The sequence below is a fragment of the Schistocerca cancellata genome, chromosome 9 (assembly GCF_023864275.1).
Source record: "Schistocerca cancellata isolate TAMUIC-IGC-003103 chromosome 9, iqSchCanc2.1, whole genome shotgun sequence".
Taxonomy (NCBI): Eukaryota; Metazoa; Arthropoda; class Insecta; order Orthoptera; family Acrididae; genus Schistocerca; species Schistocerca cancellata.
Genome location: NC_064634.1, coordinates 447,213,792 through 447,228,434, shown reverse-complemented (window position 1 = coordinate 447,228,434; position 14,643 = coordinate 447,213,792). Strand labels below are relative to the sequence as shown.

Below are 14,643 nucleotides of genomic sequence, written 5' to 3'. Positions count from 1 at the left end.
ACCATTTGAAGCCAACTAGCAATCAAGTTATTTACTTCCCGCAAGCAATGCAATGAACTCTCCTTATCTACTTAGCTCGCAGAGTGAGAGTCCTTTTAAACGTTATGATCAGATAACACTGACTACGTTATATCTAATATTTTCAGGCTAAGGGCCTCCTTGTCAATCCACAAATATAGTTCTGGTCAGACAGTAGTAAAGGAAACACCGTCGACCTACTTTATGATTGAGTTATTAGACAACATTTTGCCTTGCGCCAGCAAACGTTTGTTGATCTCACTGCCTCATTTCAGGCTGATAAATGACAAAAACAAAATATCATTGATCATGCTCCTCAATTTAGAGATAACTTCATTATATTAAAGAAGAAAACATTCCTTCTTTCCTCTCTGCTCAAAATTGTTACTCAGTAAACAAGGCACTGTCCTGTTGCACGTTTCAGCAAAGAAAGGAAATAAATAAGAAGACTAAACTAAGACAAACAACATTTCATATGCTCCACATATTTAACTAAGTCATTAATAAGTAAACAGGCGATATTAATATAAGGATATCTTGACGAAAATCCCGAAAATTCATATGTTTATAGGACCAGCTCACACGCTAGTTCCGCTATTGTTTGGCACGCCCTACGTTTGAGTAGTTACACGGCACTATGAAGTCACGCGCACACCATCTAGGATAATTGTCGAGGAGGGTTTTGGTTGGTTCAAATGGCTCTGAGCATTATGAGACTTAACTTTTGAGGTCATCAGTCCCCTATAACTTAGAACTAGTGAAACCTAACTAACCTAAGGACATCACACAGATCTATGCCCGAGGCAGGATTCGAACCTGCGACCGTAGCGGTCGCGCGGTTCCAGACTGCAGCGCCTCGGACCGCTCGGCCACTCCGGCCGACGGGAGGGTTTTCTTGTAAAGGAACTTGGAGGTACCCTATTGCACTCTGCCGACTGTCTGACTCAAGCTGTCTCCTTAAATTTATTGTTCCGTAGACAATTAGGCAAAATTATGGTGGCAAACTAGTTGTCCATTTGTAGTCAACGCACTATGATAAACCAGTTGCCCTTTTCTTGTTATTATTAGCACTAGTGGTATGGATTGGACTAACAGTACATCAGTTCCAGCAATCCAAATAAAACCGTATGTCTAACAACTACACTGCACGTACGTGTCTCTAAATTGTTGACCTATTTTACTGTCCCGAGTCTACTTCCGAGTTCTTTAAACAGGAACTTGCCATGGCTCACGGGCCTAAGTTCTGTGATGAACAGTTGTTTTTTTTTTCCACAGCTGTCCTACCCCTCACCGTCATGGACTACCAAAACATAAGTTAATCATGACTACATACACACACACACTTTACTCATATATAGGTTTATTTAACCATCCCCTCTTTCTAATTCAAAGTCCGCTGTCTTTGCCTTGAAAGTTCTACAACGTGTTCTCACTATCCTCAGTGTTCATACATCCAACAAGGGTTACTAATGGCGCTAAGAGCCCTTAGTACTTTCTCCTTTATCCCTTGACTTTTGCAAAAGCGACAGTGTTCACCGTCGCCAGCTAATAGGTTCAGTAGCGCTAATAGCCACTGCCAAAGTCGCCGCCTCCTGCGTCCAGGTGAAGCGACATTGTGATCTCCGCCCGACAAGATGTCTCGTACCGACAACAACAGGGCTCTCCTTTGTAGTGGAGAGAGTTCATCCGCTCTGACCGGCTGTGAGCTCGCCACAGGCAGCCGTGGCCGCCGTCTCCCACTCAGCCGCCGCCACTGCCGCTTGGTGTGTGGGTGTGTGTGGGTGTAGTGTGAGACTCCAGTCACTAGTCCCGGGCCCGGTCCACGGGATCAGCTGTTTGACAGGGACAGGTCGTCCCGTGTCCTTACCGTCTGGAGCCGATCGGTTTCCCTTTGCTGCTCGCCGTCGCCTTACAACATTTAAGTAAAACAGTTGTTACTCCCTTAAACTTTGGTGGTCGTCAATTATTCTTAGGGGTCCTCAATTACTCTTGTTTGTACCAAGTACAATTTTCACTTTACCTACTGTAAAACGAAACTTAATTTCACCAGAGCTTTACAATTAATCACGAATAGTTATTAACAAAAAGAACAATCCTAAATCGCAATATATTACACGTTTGCTTACAAGCACAGGCCTCTAAAAATGTCCATTCACATTTGTGAGACATCTTACACTCACTAAATAAATTGACAATACAAGATCTTTTGATTTCTGAATAACAATTGAATAAAGAAAATACGTCTCTAAAAGTCTTTACAATATTGGAGACGCCCTACAATAACTAGCCTATCTGTTATTTTAAAAGATACTCGATTGCCCATAAAGGAGCAAATTGTGGAATCAATCGGGACAGGTATCATGGGTTGTGACAATCGGTATGCAATTCACTACACCACCACCACCACCACCACTATCTACCTCTCCATGTCCTACTATCTGGACGCTTACTATCTCATAGAATATCTGGTATAAGTTACATACTGGTTACCCAAAACATGTACAAATCACAATATGGTCTTACGATCACACTTTCCTCTAATCCACTTCCAAAACAGGTTAGATGTCTCATTACTGTTCCTATACTACACACGACAATCAAAACAGGTGATGTATTTGCTCATCCATGAGGGTATGACCAGGATAACACACCATCAAAAGACAAGTAGACAATTACACAGTACAAAAGAAAAATATATAAAATCAAAACTAATTGGTTCGATACCATCTGGAGTTATTACCACTTGGATCACACTCTTACATTATCCAAATCGGACACATCGCTCTTCGTTCTCTCTAGTTTAGTTCGTTAATGAAACTACTATGGCGTTGCTCACTTAAAATCTCATAGAAACATAATACTCCCACTTTAGTCATTGCACCAATTCTTGTTATTCGCGATTCATCTCAACCTATGATCATCAGCATCTCGTCCTCTTTAGTGCCTTTTATTCCCTGTGAACCAAAAAAAGTCAAGCACAGATACCGTACATCACATACATCTAGTTTAAAACTAAGGGCCCACTTTACATCTTCTTATTCTACATGTATCATCTTTCATTAAACAAATGTCATGCATGACTATAACCATTACGCCCTCCTGTTACCTCCATGGGCTTCCTGTTTATTTAATCCTGCCTTCATTCCTCTGGATGGTTTACTTCCAGGATCCTGACCTTGCCTCCGTCTGATTTTCCTCGCTATGGTCTGTCATGCACTCTTTATAGAGTTCAGCTCTCCCTCGGGATCTCTCCAAGTCATCACTGCCTAAGCCAGTAATACTTCATAGCGCTGCCTCTCGGCACACCACTATAACACAAATACAACAACACACAAAATTCGGTGCCTTTTGCCCCCGACAATTGGTCCCGTCCCTACTTCGGCGCGAGCCATTACTACACATTAGCGCATTTACGGCGCGTTTCCCATAATTATAGCGAAAGGTTTACCTTTTCTAGCGTAACTTCTTCTTGTTTCCCTTACAAGTGATCATCGGTCCTCCAGAGCAAATCATGACCATAACGTACGAATATCTTCCTTCGACACTCGTTGTTACCTAATAGATAAGCAGGCAAAGACAGTAAAGAGTTCCAAATTCCTTTACACATTATGTTGTACAATACTATTTTTATACAGAGCTAATCAATTCCCCTGTTTACAAAAGATGACACTTCTGTCCGTAATTCTTACTCCACCCATTTCTTGATCAGATATGTGATGCAAACCCCTAGGCCTACGAGACCGCCGGCCGGAGTGGTCGTGCGGTTCTAGGCGCTACAGTCTGGAATCTAGCGTCCGCTACGATCGCAGGTTCGAATCCTGCCTCGGGCGTGGATGTGTGTGATGTCCTTAGGTAAGTTAGGTTTAATTAGTTCTAAGTTCTAGGCGACTGATGACCTCGGAAGTTAAGTCGCATAGGGCTCAGAGCCATTTGAACCATTTTTTCGAGCCTACGAGACCTGATCGTTTCTATTTCAGTCGCGTTCTGATAAGCGACACGCCTCACCCGAAACAGTCCAGAGTAGACGTCGAAAAATGTGCTGCTAATGAACTGGTGCATTTTGGACAAACTATGAGTTTTAACTAGAACTTTATCTCCTATTCCAGAGGTTAATTGTCTTTTGCGTCCCCTATTTTGCGCTTCCCATTTGAAATTACATATGAGCCCAGCCGAATCGGAAAAAAACGGTTTGGTACGTTATGTGAGTCCCACGCAGTTGTTCCCCTATCTCTGTCGATCCTAAATGCCGCGTTTTCTCGAGTATTGCCTCCTCTACTGTTTCCTCGCTATCCCGATCTTCTTCCTGTGTATCTAGCATGCATAGGCACACTTCGGCGTCGTCATACTCGCCGATCACGCGTATACCAAGGGACGCACATCCCACTCCTTCTTCCACGAGTCGCTCATCGAAAACAACACTCATTTTTGTTTTGTGATCGCGCAAATGAACGCACATACCATGCAAATCTAGAACGGTCTTATAATGTCTTAGAAAGTCCAGGTCAAGCACTGCCTCAACTGCTAGTGACAGCACGGCCCACGACTGACAAGTAAAATCAGTGTACGCCTGCTGTTTCGTCTCTACGCTTTTATTCCCTACGGCACCTCGCACTCTTGTTTTCTGCAAAGGAAGCGTCGGCCACAGACTCCTCACATTGCACCGCGCGAACACATCTCCTCTAATCACCGATGCTTCGCTTCCTGAGTCAAGCGGACAGCGAATAGTAATTTCGTTAATTGTTATGCGGACTGTGGGGCATTCGACTGAGGCTTGTTTCGTCTAGTAACACGTCCCGGATGTCTTCGTGTTCCAAGCACATTGCGTTGACATCATTCGGCGTCGCAGCTCTGCTCGCCCCTATCACTGCTAGTCATGCGTCCCTACATCCATTAATATTGTTGCCTCGGGAATTATCGTGTGGCTCCACTGACCTCCCGTCCGTTGTGTGCATCGCATTACCATTATCGGGCCAGGGCCGATCTTCCCTAAAGCGTCTCCAACCTCTACCATTGCGCCGTGGGCTCCAAGGTCCACGGCCCACGCCTGTCATTACCACGAGCATGATCGTTATTGCGATCAAACTGAGGCCTCCAATCCTGGTTGCGCCTCTGTCCGTGATTCCCGTCATGATTACCTGCGAAGACAGCTACATTTTGCTGCTCAATTACATTTCTTCCAGTGCCTAATTCTTGCAGGGGCAACGACCTTGCCACAGTGGATACACCGGTTCCCGTCAGATCACCGAAGTTAAGCGCCGTCGGGCGTGGCTGGTACTTGGATGGGTGACCATCTGGACCGCCACGCGCTGTTGCCATATTTAGGGGTGCACTCAGCCTCGTGATGCCAATTGAGGAGCTACTCGACCGAATAGTAGCGGCTCCGGTCAAAGAAAACCATCCTAACGACCGGGAGAGCGGTGTGCTGACCACACGTCCCTCCTAACCGCATCCTCAACTGAGGATGGTCCCGATGGGCCACTCGTGGCCTGAAGACGGACTGAGTGCTAATTCTTGCAGCGGGTTCTGAAAACCACTAACGTCATCCGTGCCTCTTGCCGCAATTGTAATATCTCTGCGCAATTTATTCGGTAGCTTAGTCAAATTCTTGTAAGTTCCTTGGGATCATGTGGTGCTTCAAGAAACTGATTATTTTTCACAAGTTCGTTGTAAAATTCCATGGGGTGATTGTATGTACTTTCAACATAGTTTTCTCGCATCAAAATGCCCAACTTGACCCGTTCTTGCATGCTCCGAGCCCAGAACTCGTTGAGGAAAGCCGTTTTAAAATTCTTGTTCGTTCGACAGTGCTGAAGCATTATTTGTATTCGGGTTGCCGCTTCACCTCTCAGGTCACTGCACACAAATTTTATTCTGAGCACATCTCCACATGAGCAAGGTAATGAGTGCTCAAACTCGTTCAAGCACATCGAGGACGCTATGTTGTGATTTGGGTCTGGGAAAAGAGAGTAAGATTGTACAGAGACAAAGTGTCTCCTGCATTCTTCCTCGTCAACATGGGTTTAGAAAACATCGTTCCTGTGAGACACAACTAGTTCTTTATTCACATGAAGTGCTGAGTGCTATTGACAAGGGATTTCAGATCGATTCCGTACTTCTGGATTTCCGGAAGGCTTTTGACACTGTACCACACAAATGGCTCGTAGTAAAATTGCGTGCTTATGGAATATCGTCTCGGTTATGTAACTGGCTTTGCGATTTCCTATCAGAGAGGTCACAGTTCGTAGTAATTGACGGAAAGTCATCGAGTAAAACAGAAATGATTTCAGGCGTTCCCCAAGTTAGTGTTATAGGCCCTTTGCTGTTACTTCTCTATATAAACGATTTGGGAGACAATCTGAGCAGCCGTCTTCGGTTGTTTGCAGATGACACTGTCGTTTATCGACTAATAAAGTCATCAGAAGATCAAAACAAACTGCAAAGCGATATAGAAAAAATATCTGAATGGTGCGAAAAGTGGCAGTTGACTATGAATAACGAAAAGTGTGAGGTCATCCACATGAGTGCTAAAAGGTACTCGTTAAACTTCGGTTACACGAGAAATCAGTCTAATCTAAAAGCCGTAAATTCGACTAAATATCTAGGTATTACAATTACAAACAACTTAAATTGGAAAGAACACATAGAAAATGTTGTGGGGAAGGCTAATCAAAGACTGCGTTTTATTGGCGGGACACTTAGAAAATGTAACAGACCTACTAAGGAGACTGCCTACACTACGCTTGTCCGTCCTCTTTTAGAATACTGCTGCGCGGTGTGGGTTCCTTACCAGGTAGGACTGACAGAGTACATCGAAAAAGTTCAAAGAAGGGCAGCACGTTTTGTATTATCGCGAAATATGGGAGAGAGTGTCACAGAAACGATACAGGATTTGGTCTGGAAATCATTAAAAGAAAGGCGTTTTTCGTTGCGACGGAATCTTCTCACGAAATTTCAGTCACCAACTTTCTCCTCCGAATGCGAAAATATTTTGTTGACACCGACCTACATAGGGCGGAACGATCATCACGACAAAATAAGGGAAATCAGAGCTCGTACGGAAAGATATAGGTGTTCATTCTTTCCACGCGCTATACGTGATTGAAATAATAGAGGATTGTGAAGGCACTTAAATGTGATTTGCAGAGTATCCATGTAGATATAGATGTAGAAATTCGTGCCGCTGTTCCCCGTCCGTACAAGGGGAGCCGAGTTTCCCCTCAGATTACCGAGGCTCTCTTCGAAGTCGCGGTATTCCTCGACTTCACCACGCCTACGCTTACCGCTGGTGCTTTCCACTCCTCTAGTGGAGTTGCTAGTGGTGGCACTGCCCTCTGCGCTTTCGTGTTCCCGCAGCTTGTTATGCAAGTCAGCTATCAGGTTCCGATTGCGTTTTCTATGTCTGCTTGCAGTTTTTTAAACTTCGGATTCTGCAGTTGCCGCTGGCTGTGTCCCGTCCGAGTCTGCCTCATTCACTATCGTGATCTTTTCTTCCGCACTCGTTAGGGCGCCTACCTGATTGATTACTTTCTCAACCTGACCTGTTTGCGCCGTAATCTGCGCAGCCTGAGCAGCCACTTGTTCACTCACACGAGCAACAGCTTCTCCCTGTTCTTTGCAGACTTCTAGGACTTCCTTTATTTGCGACTCCGAAGGAATGACGATTTCTCGCTGGGAGAGTTCGTTTTCTAACACTATCACACGAAGCCTGTCCGTGGCCTCACTGGAGTCAGCTTGTGCTTGGTTTCCAGCAGCTCTGGTTTCTAACGCTTCTAGGCGTTCTTGATGGCGCCCTAGCTTGTGTTCTTGTTCGTCAAATCGCATATTCATCGCACCTATTTGCTCTTCCAATTTCCGTGTGAGGTCATCTCGCAAAAAGCTCAAGTTATCACTTAATGCTTTATTTGAATTTGTTTGACTTGTAAGGCTCAAATGGTTCAAGTGGCTCTGAGCACTATGGGACTTAACTGCTGAGGTCATCAGTCCCCTAGAACTTAGAACTACTTAAACCTAACTAACCTAAGGACATCACAAACATCCAGGCCCGAGGCAGGATTCGAACCTGCGACCGTAGCGGTCGCGCGGCTCCAGACTGTAGCGCCTAGAGCCGCTCGGCCACTCTGGCCGGCGACTCGTAAGGTCAAATTCTTGTTAAGCCCTTTCCTGCTCATCAGCTCGCTGCTTCATGAACTGAAGGATTCTAGCTACGAGTGAGTTCTCCATGCTCATGCTTCCCGCGCTCGCCAAGACTGTTGGAAGCGGTTCTTCCGCAGCTTCGTTTATGGGGTTGCGAGACTTGTGAGGAGACCTGGCTGAACAGGTAGCGGGCGGTCTACAGGGACACCAAACAAGTCGCACACCGCAGTTCAGTACTGCACCGTCACATCACTGCCGCCACACAGGAGTGCAAAACGATCGCTGCAACGCATCAGGCAAAAAGCGTGGGATCTACACAAGATGCGACCGATGCTGCAGGAATATTTCTGCAACAACATCATTTGCTAATGAATGATGGTAGCAAATCTTTAATTGCAGATGACGACAGAGGACAAAATGATAGGATATTGGTGTTCGCCAGCAAAGGAGGAAATCCTGTTTAACAGACTGTAATTCGTTCTTTGTGGATGGAATGTTCAAAACCTCCAGCAAGCAGTTTGGACAGTTATTTATTGTTCATGCCGAGATTTCTAGTTCTGAGGAGGAAATAAACACAGTTACAACTGTGTATGCCTAGCTACCCAATAAAAAGCGAGAAACGTACGATCGCTTTTTCACAGCTCTTGAGAACAACGTACCTGGATGGAATCCTACAGCTATCAGGTGCAATCATCCAATCAGTAACACATTTGTTTCCTGATGCAAAGATTAATGACTGCAACCACTATTTCAATCAGTGCTTGTGGAGGCAAGTGCAGAATTGCAGCCTTGTTGCTGCCTACAAAGAAACCGAAGAATTCGTTTTCACATAAGATTGTGTTCCGCTTTGGCTCACATTCCGCTGGACATGTTACATGATGGGTGTCTATGCAGTCAAGAGAGCCCGCCAGATAATGAAAAACTGCAGGTTTTTTTAAGACTATTTTGTTGAACAATGGCTGGATAATGAAGACATGCCAAGAGATATATGGAACTGCGTAGGAAGGCGTCACTGCACCAACAATGTTTCAGAAGGATGGAATCGGAGGATAAATACATTAATTTCGAAGGTTCATCCAAATTTTACTCCTTAGTAAAAATTCTCAGAGAAGACGCAGAATATCATGGGCACCGACTAGTTTTAAATCTAGGTGGGAAAAGAAGAAAGAAGTCCGCAATTAAGGTAAATGAGATAGTTTCTAAGACCCTTACAAGACTCCAAGTCGACGGTAATATAAAATCATTTCTTCGTCCCAAGGTTCCCATGTACATTGGTACCTTTAACATTCAGACCCTAATTCAACCTGGAAAATTACACAACTTAGTAACAGAGCTAGACCAACAAAAAGTTAAGATCTTAGCGTTACAAGAAACTAGATTCACGGATGAAAATACAATAGACTATGGAAACTATCGCATCTTCAAGAGCAAGACTGACAAACGAATTGCCAATGGTACGCCACTCCTGGGCATGGCATTTGCGGTGCACAGAAATATATTAGGCTCAATTAGAGAGGTCTCTTCCATAAATAATCGCCTCATGACCATGCGTATCCAGTGCGCCAACAAGAAATACACATTGATAAATGTTCATGCACCCACAAACATAGACAACAAAAAACGCCAACTACAAACTGAAAAATTCTGGACTAAACTTGAAGATGTCATGGCCAAAATTCCCCGGGATGATATCAAAATCTTAATGGGAGATTTCAATGCACAAATTGGCAGAGAGAAAGAACACCAAAAAACTGTAGGAAAATATCCAGCACACAGATTCACCAACAGAAACGGACTGAGATTTATTAGACTATGCCAACAAAATAATCTAAAAATAATGTCTACATCTTTGAGAAAAAAACCTAGAAAACAAAAGACCTGGAGGTCCCCCATACAAGAGATCGGCGAATATCAGATTGACCACATTGCCATCTCCTATTTAGTACAGAAAGAGATCCATGATGTCCAAGTCCGCAGAGGGGCGAACATTGACTCAGACCACTACTTAACACGCATTAAAGTGAAATTCACCCCAAAAAAATTTTATCCGAAGAAAACACACATGATGAAATTTGACACACGAACAATCAAAGAAACCAATCTGAAGGAGGAGTGGGAAAAGGAACCAGCTGACTCTTGGGAAAAATTTCGAACAAAAATTACAAAGAAGGCAAAAGAACTGATCCCATTGAAAAAGAACACAAAACGCCCCTGGTGGGACTCTGGATGTGAAAAAGCGCTGGAAGAAAGAAAGAAAGCCTTTCTGAAGTATAACAGTAAAAAATCCCGAGAAAATCTAGATCACTTCCACAACACCAGAAGACAAGTGACAAAAACAATCAGACAAGTCAAGAGGAAGTACCTCAAGGAACAGTGTGAGTCTATTGAAGAAAATTTCCGTAACTATAATGTACGAGACTTCTATAAGACCTTTGCTGGGAGAATCAATGGATACGGCTCACGAAATCTATGTTTCAGAAAACCAGATGGAAAACTAGCGCTCACAAATCGGGAAAATTGTGAGGAGCTGGCGAGATACTTTTCCGGACTCCTCAATTGCCCTGAACCTTCTTCAAGATTCCCTCAAGAAACTGCTGTCTACACAAATCCAGAATCCCCACCACCTACACTAGAGGAGATCCAAAGACATATTCATAGACTAAAAACAACAAGGCATCCGGAGAAGATAATATCACTGCAGAACTACTTAAAAATCTTGGACCAAATTCCCTCAAAGAACTCACTCAAATCATCACAGACGTTTGGCAGACAGAAAAACTACCAGAAGATTGGAAATGCGCCCTAATTCATCCACTGCATAAAAAGGGAGACATGGCAGATATAAACAACTATCGAGGAATCTCCCTTCTCCAAGTCACTTATAAAATCCTCTCAGATTGTCTTCTTCAACGAACACAAGAACAACTCGAACACAGTATTGGTGAATACCAAGCTGGCTTTCGCCCTCACCGATCCTGTGCAGAACAAATTTTCAATTTGAAGACAACACTAAAATACAAAGCAGTCAGAAACAGTCCGATCATTTGTTCCTTTGTTGATTTCGCAAAGGCTTATGATTCAATCGATAGGCAATCTCTCTTTATTATCCTTGAGGAGCTAGGACTCGATCCGAAAACCCTAAACCTTATCAAAGAAACGCTCACAAACACAACTTCTAAGATAAAATTCCTGGGTGAAATATCAGAGCCCTTCCTGATCAAAACCGGCGTCAGACAAGGTGACGGCTTGTCTCCACTCCTCTTCAACCTTGTCTTAGACAAAGTCATCCTAGAATGGGAAAAAGAACTGAAGAATCAAAATTACTGGAAGCCTATACAACTAGGAAGATCGAAAGATGGTATTAAAATTTCATGCTTGGCATTTGCAGATAACGTGGCCATTCTAGCAGAAAACGAGACCACAGCAATTAAACAGATAGACATTCTCAAAGAATGCGCCGAAAAAGTTGGGCTACAAATTTCCTTCCAAAAAACCAAATTCATCTGCTCAAAATTTGAAACTCAAAAACTGACTACAAAATATGGACAAATTGAGAGAGTTCCATTCTTTAAATACTTAGGCGAGGTCCTAGAACCCACAGGGGTGAGAAAACTGCACAAAAAGTTCGACTGCAAAAACTGAAAAGAGCATACTGGAAAACCCACAACATCTACAATAAAAAATGTCTCTCCATTCACTCAAAAATACGACACTACAATACAGTAATCAAGCCCGAAGCACTATATGCCAGCGAAACACTCACACTCCATAGAAAAGGCGACCTGGAAGGCATCCTGAAAGAGGAACGCAAAATTATCAGAAAGATTCTTGGCCCAAAAAGAACTGAAGATGGATACAGGTTACAGTCTCGGAAAACTACAGAAAAATTATCTAACCTCGCCGCAGACATCCGGAAAAGAAGACTAAAATTTTACGGTCATATCCACAGACTCCCAACACCCAGACTCTCCCACAAAATTTTAATATACATTGAAAAATTGAAAACCATACCCTGGATAAAAGAAACCAAAACAGATCTAGCAAATGCACAAATAAATTCTTCAGAAGTTATAAACAGAAATGTATACAGGCAAAAAATCAATAGTTGGAAAGTACAACCCGAGAATGAAGTTTGCAAGAGACAGGGGACAAAATGGACAGAGGAAAGAAAGAGAATTCATGGGGAAAGAATGAGAGAAGTTTGGAGAATTAAAAAATTGAATTGGAAAAGCTTTGCGTGATCCGTATGGGTCCAATCGCACATAATAATAATAATAAATCATTTCTTACTTGCGTGGTTTATGCACAGAAATAACAATGAAAAGGAAATGGCTGAAGCTACAGCAACACTTGTAAATATTGAAAAGGGGTTCAGTTCACGCCGATAGCTCTATTGTAAAAATTTTAAATAAATAATTATCCTGTAAATATTGTAAATAAATATAATGCGGGACGAAGAGAGACTACCTCCTCGTGGTGTTCCCTGGAAACGACACAAAGTCGGCTAAGTGTCTCTTGCAAATTGTAAAAGATTCGCAAATGAAGTATGAAAAGTCACTGCTTTTCTAACAATCACAATCAGCATTTTTGAGTAGAGAATTTTAGAAACAATGTGTGTTTGAGTGGACGATCAATACATCTTGTTTCAATACATAAATTGCATTCCTTAACGTTAATTGTTAGCAGGTCTCACATTAGATCTCAGTACACTTCCCTGCGTGGTACGGAAAAACTGAGGTTTATTTCGAAATAATTAAAGAAAAAGTTTCTACCGAGAACCAAATTCTATTGTTGGCTCCTCTTAATATATGGTAAAGGGTTGCCACTCCTATCATATCAAATTTTGTGTGAGGAGTTGAAAGATGGAAAACATTTTTGGTTTCTATAGTTTCTGTAAAATACATCGTCAAGTACGAAGTTGAGCGAAAACTATGCCGTATGTAAGATTAATCAGAACAAAAATTCCAATGAAAGTTCTTAGGCATAACTGTGCTGCAACTAACGGTTGACATGATATCGTGGGGGCAAAATCAGCTCCGATTTCTAATTTGACTCAGGCTACTCTTCCTTGCCCAAAAAAATTCTGAAATATTCTAACCTGGCTGCACTGGAGGAGTGTGAATGTCCCTCGGCCGCAGCCCAGGCCGGCACAAGCCCAGCGCTCAGCCACACCGAGCGGCAGCAGGCAGGGGCCGAGCAGGTAGTGGCGCAGCGTGTGCGGCACACCCTGTGGCTGTCCCTCAGCATCCCGGATTTCTCACAAGTGTCGCCACATTCCAGTTTCTCACAAGTGTCACTTCTCACAGGTGTCTACAACTCTCGTTTAATGCCCCCTCGTCAATGTTGGCGGTCTCCAATGTCGTCCCCACGCTTCCAACCTCGTGTTCCGTTATGGTCGCCCCCCGTGGCCAGCTGACCTTGTCGGTTCACTGCCACACTTTCGGACTCTGCTGCACTCGGCAAAGCCGACGCGCTATCCCGGCTACCGTTTCCAACACTAAGAGTGTCCAGATCCACTATGCTTTTAGAGTGTGCCCTGGTAATAATCTAACTCATTACCTATCTGTACCATTGTAGTCACTGTTTCCTACCCCCTACACAGTATGCAAGCACAAAACACGAATGGAAAATTGTAATTACCTAACTTCAACTTAAAAAAAAAATCCCATCAATTTTACAATAGAACACAACACACACCAAAAACAACAGAATACAACACAAATTACGACAGAGCTGTATTCAACACAAGTAAAATTGTGCTAAGCTGTACAAGGAAAAAATAATCATTAGTACACTAAACTTTTGATATAATTAGTACTTCCTAATTACTGCCACTCGAAATCCTGCACAGGGACGCCATGTGCAACGTAACCTTCCAGTACTGGTGGTGGTAAAACTCTACCTAAATAGGAAGATTACCGTCGCTTTGTCATGTCCTAGAGCTCCTGCAAGCTACTGTCTGTAGTTAATGGTTTCTTAAATTCGTGTGGTCCACGAAATTACTGGCCTCTGCGAGCTATTGCCGGGTATTAATAATTTCTAGCGGAAGGTTTTAACAAACCAAAATTTCAACGCAAAGGATAACGCAATTTTTTTAACCACTGCAGAAGGCACCTATACAGGGAATTGGCAGTATATAGCTTTTATTTACTATCATTGGAACGATAACATAGAAAATATTGTGGGTAGAGCAAACCAAAGACTGTGATTCTTTGGCAGAACACTTAGAAGGTGCAGCAGGTCTACTAAAGAGACTGCTTACACCACGCTTGTCCGCCCTATTCTGGAGTATTGCTGTGCGGTGTGGGATCCGCATCAGGTGGGACTGACGGGTGACATCAAAAAAGTACAAAGAAGGGCAGCTCGTTTTGTATTATCGTGAAATAGGGGAGATAGTGTCACAGATATGATACGTGAATTGGAATGGCAATCATTAAAACAATCGCGTTTTTCGTTGCGACGGGATCTTCTCATGAAATTTCAATCATCAGT

The 14,643-nt window shown here is 43.2% G+C and overlaps 1 pseudogene; it reads left to right on the top strand.

The window, feature by feature from the left end:
* The first annotated feature begins 5,215 nt into the window (after window positions 1–5,215).
* Window positions 5,216–5,333, top strand: LOC126102167 (5S ribosomal RNA; annotated as a pseudogene).
* The last annotated feature ends 9,310 nt before the right edge of the window (window positions 5,334–14,643 follow it).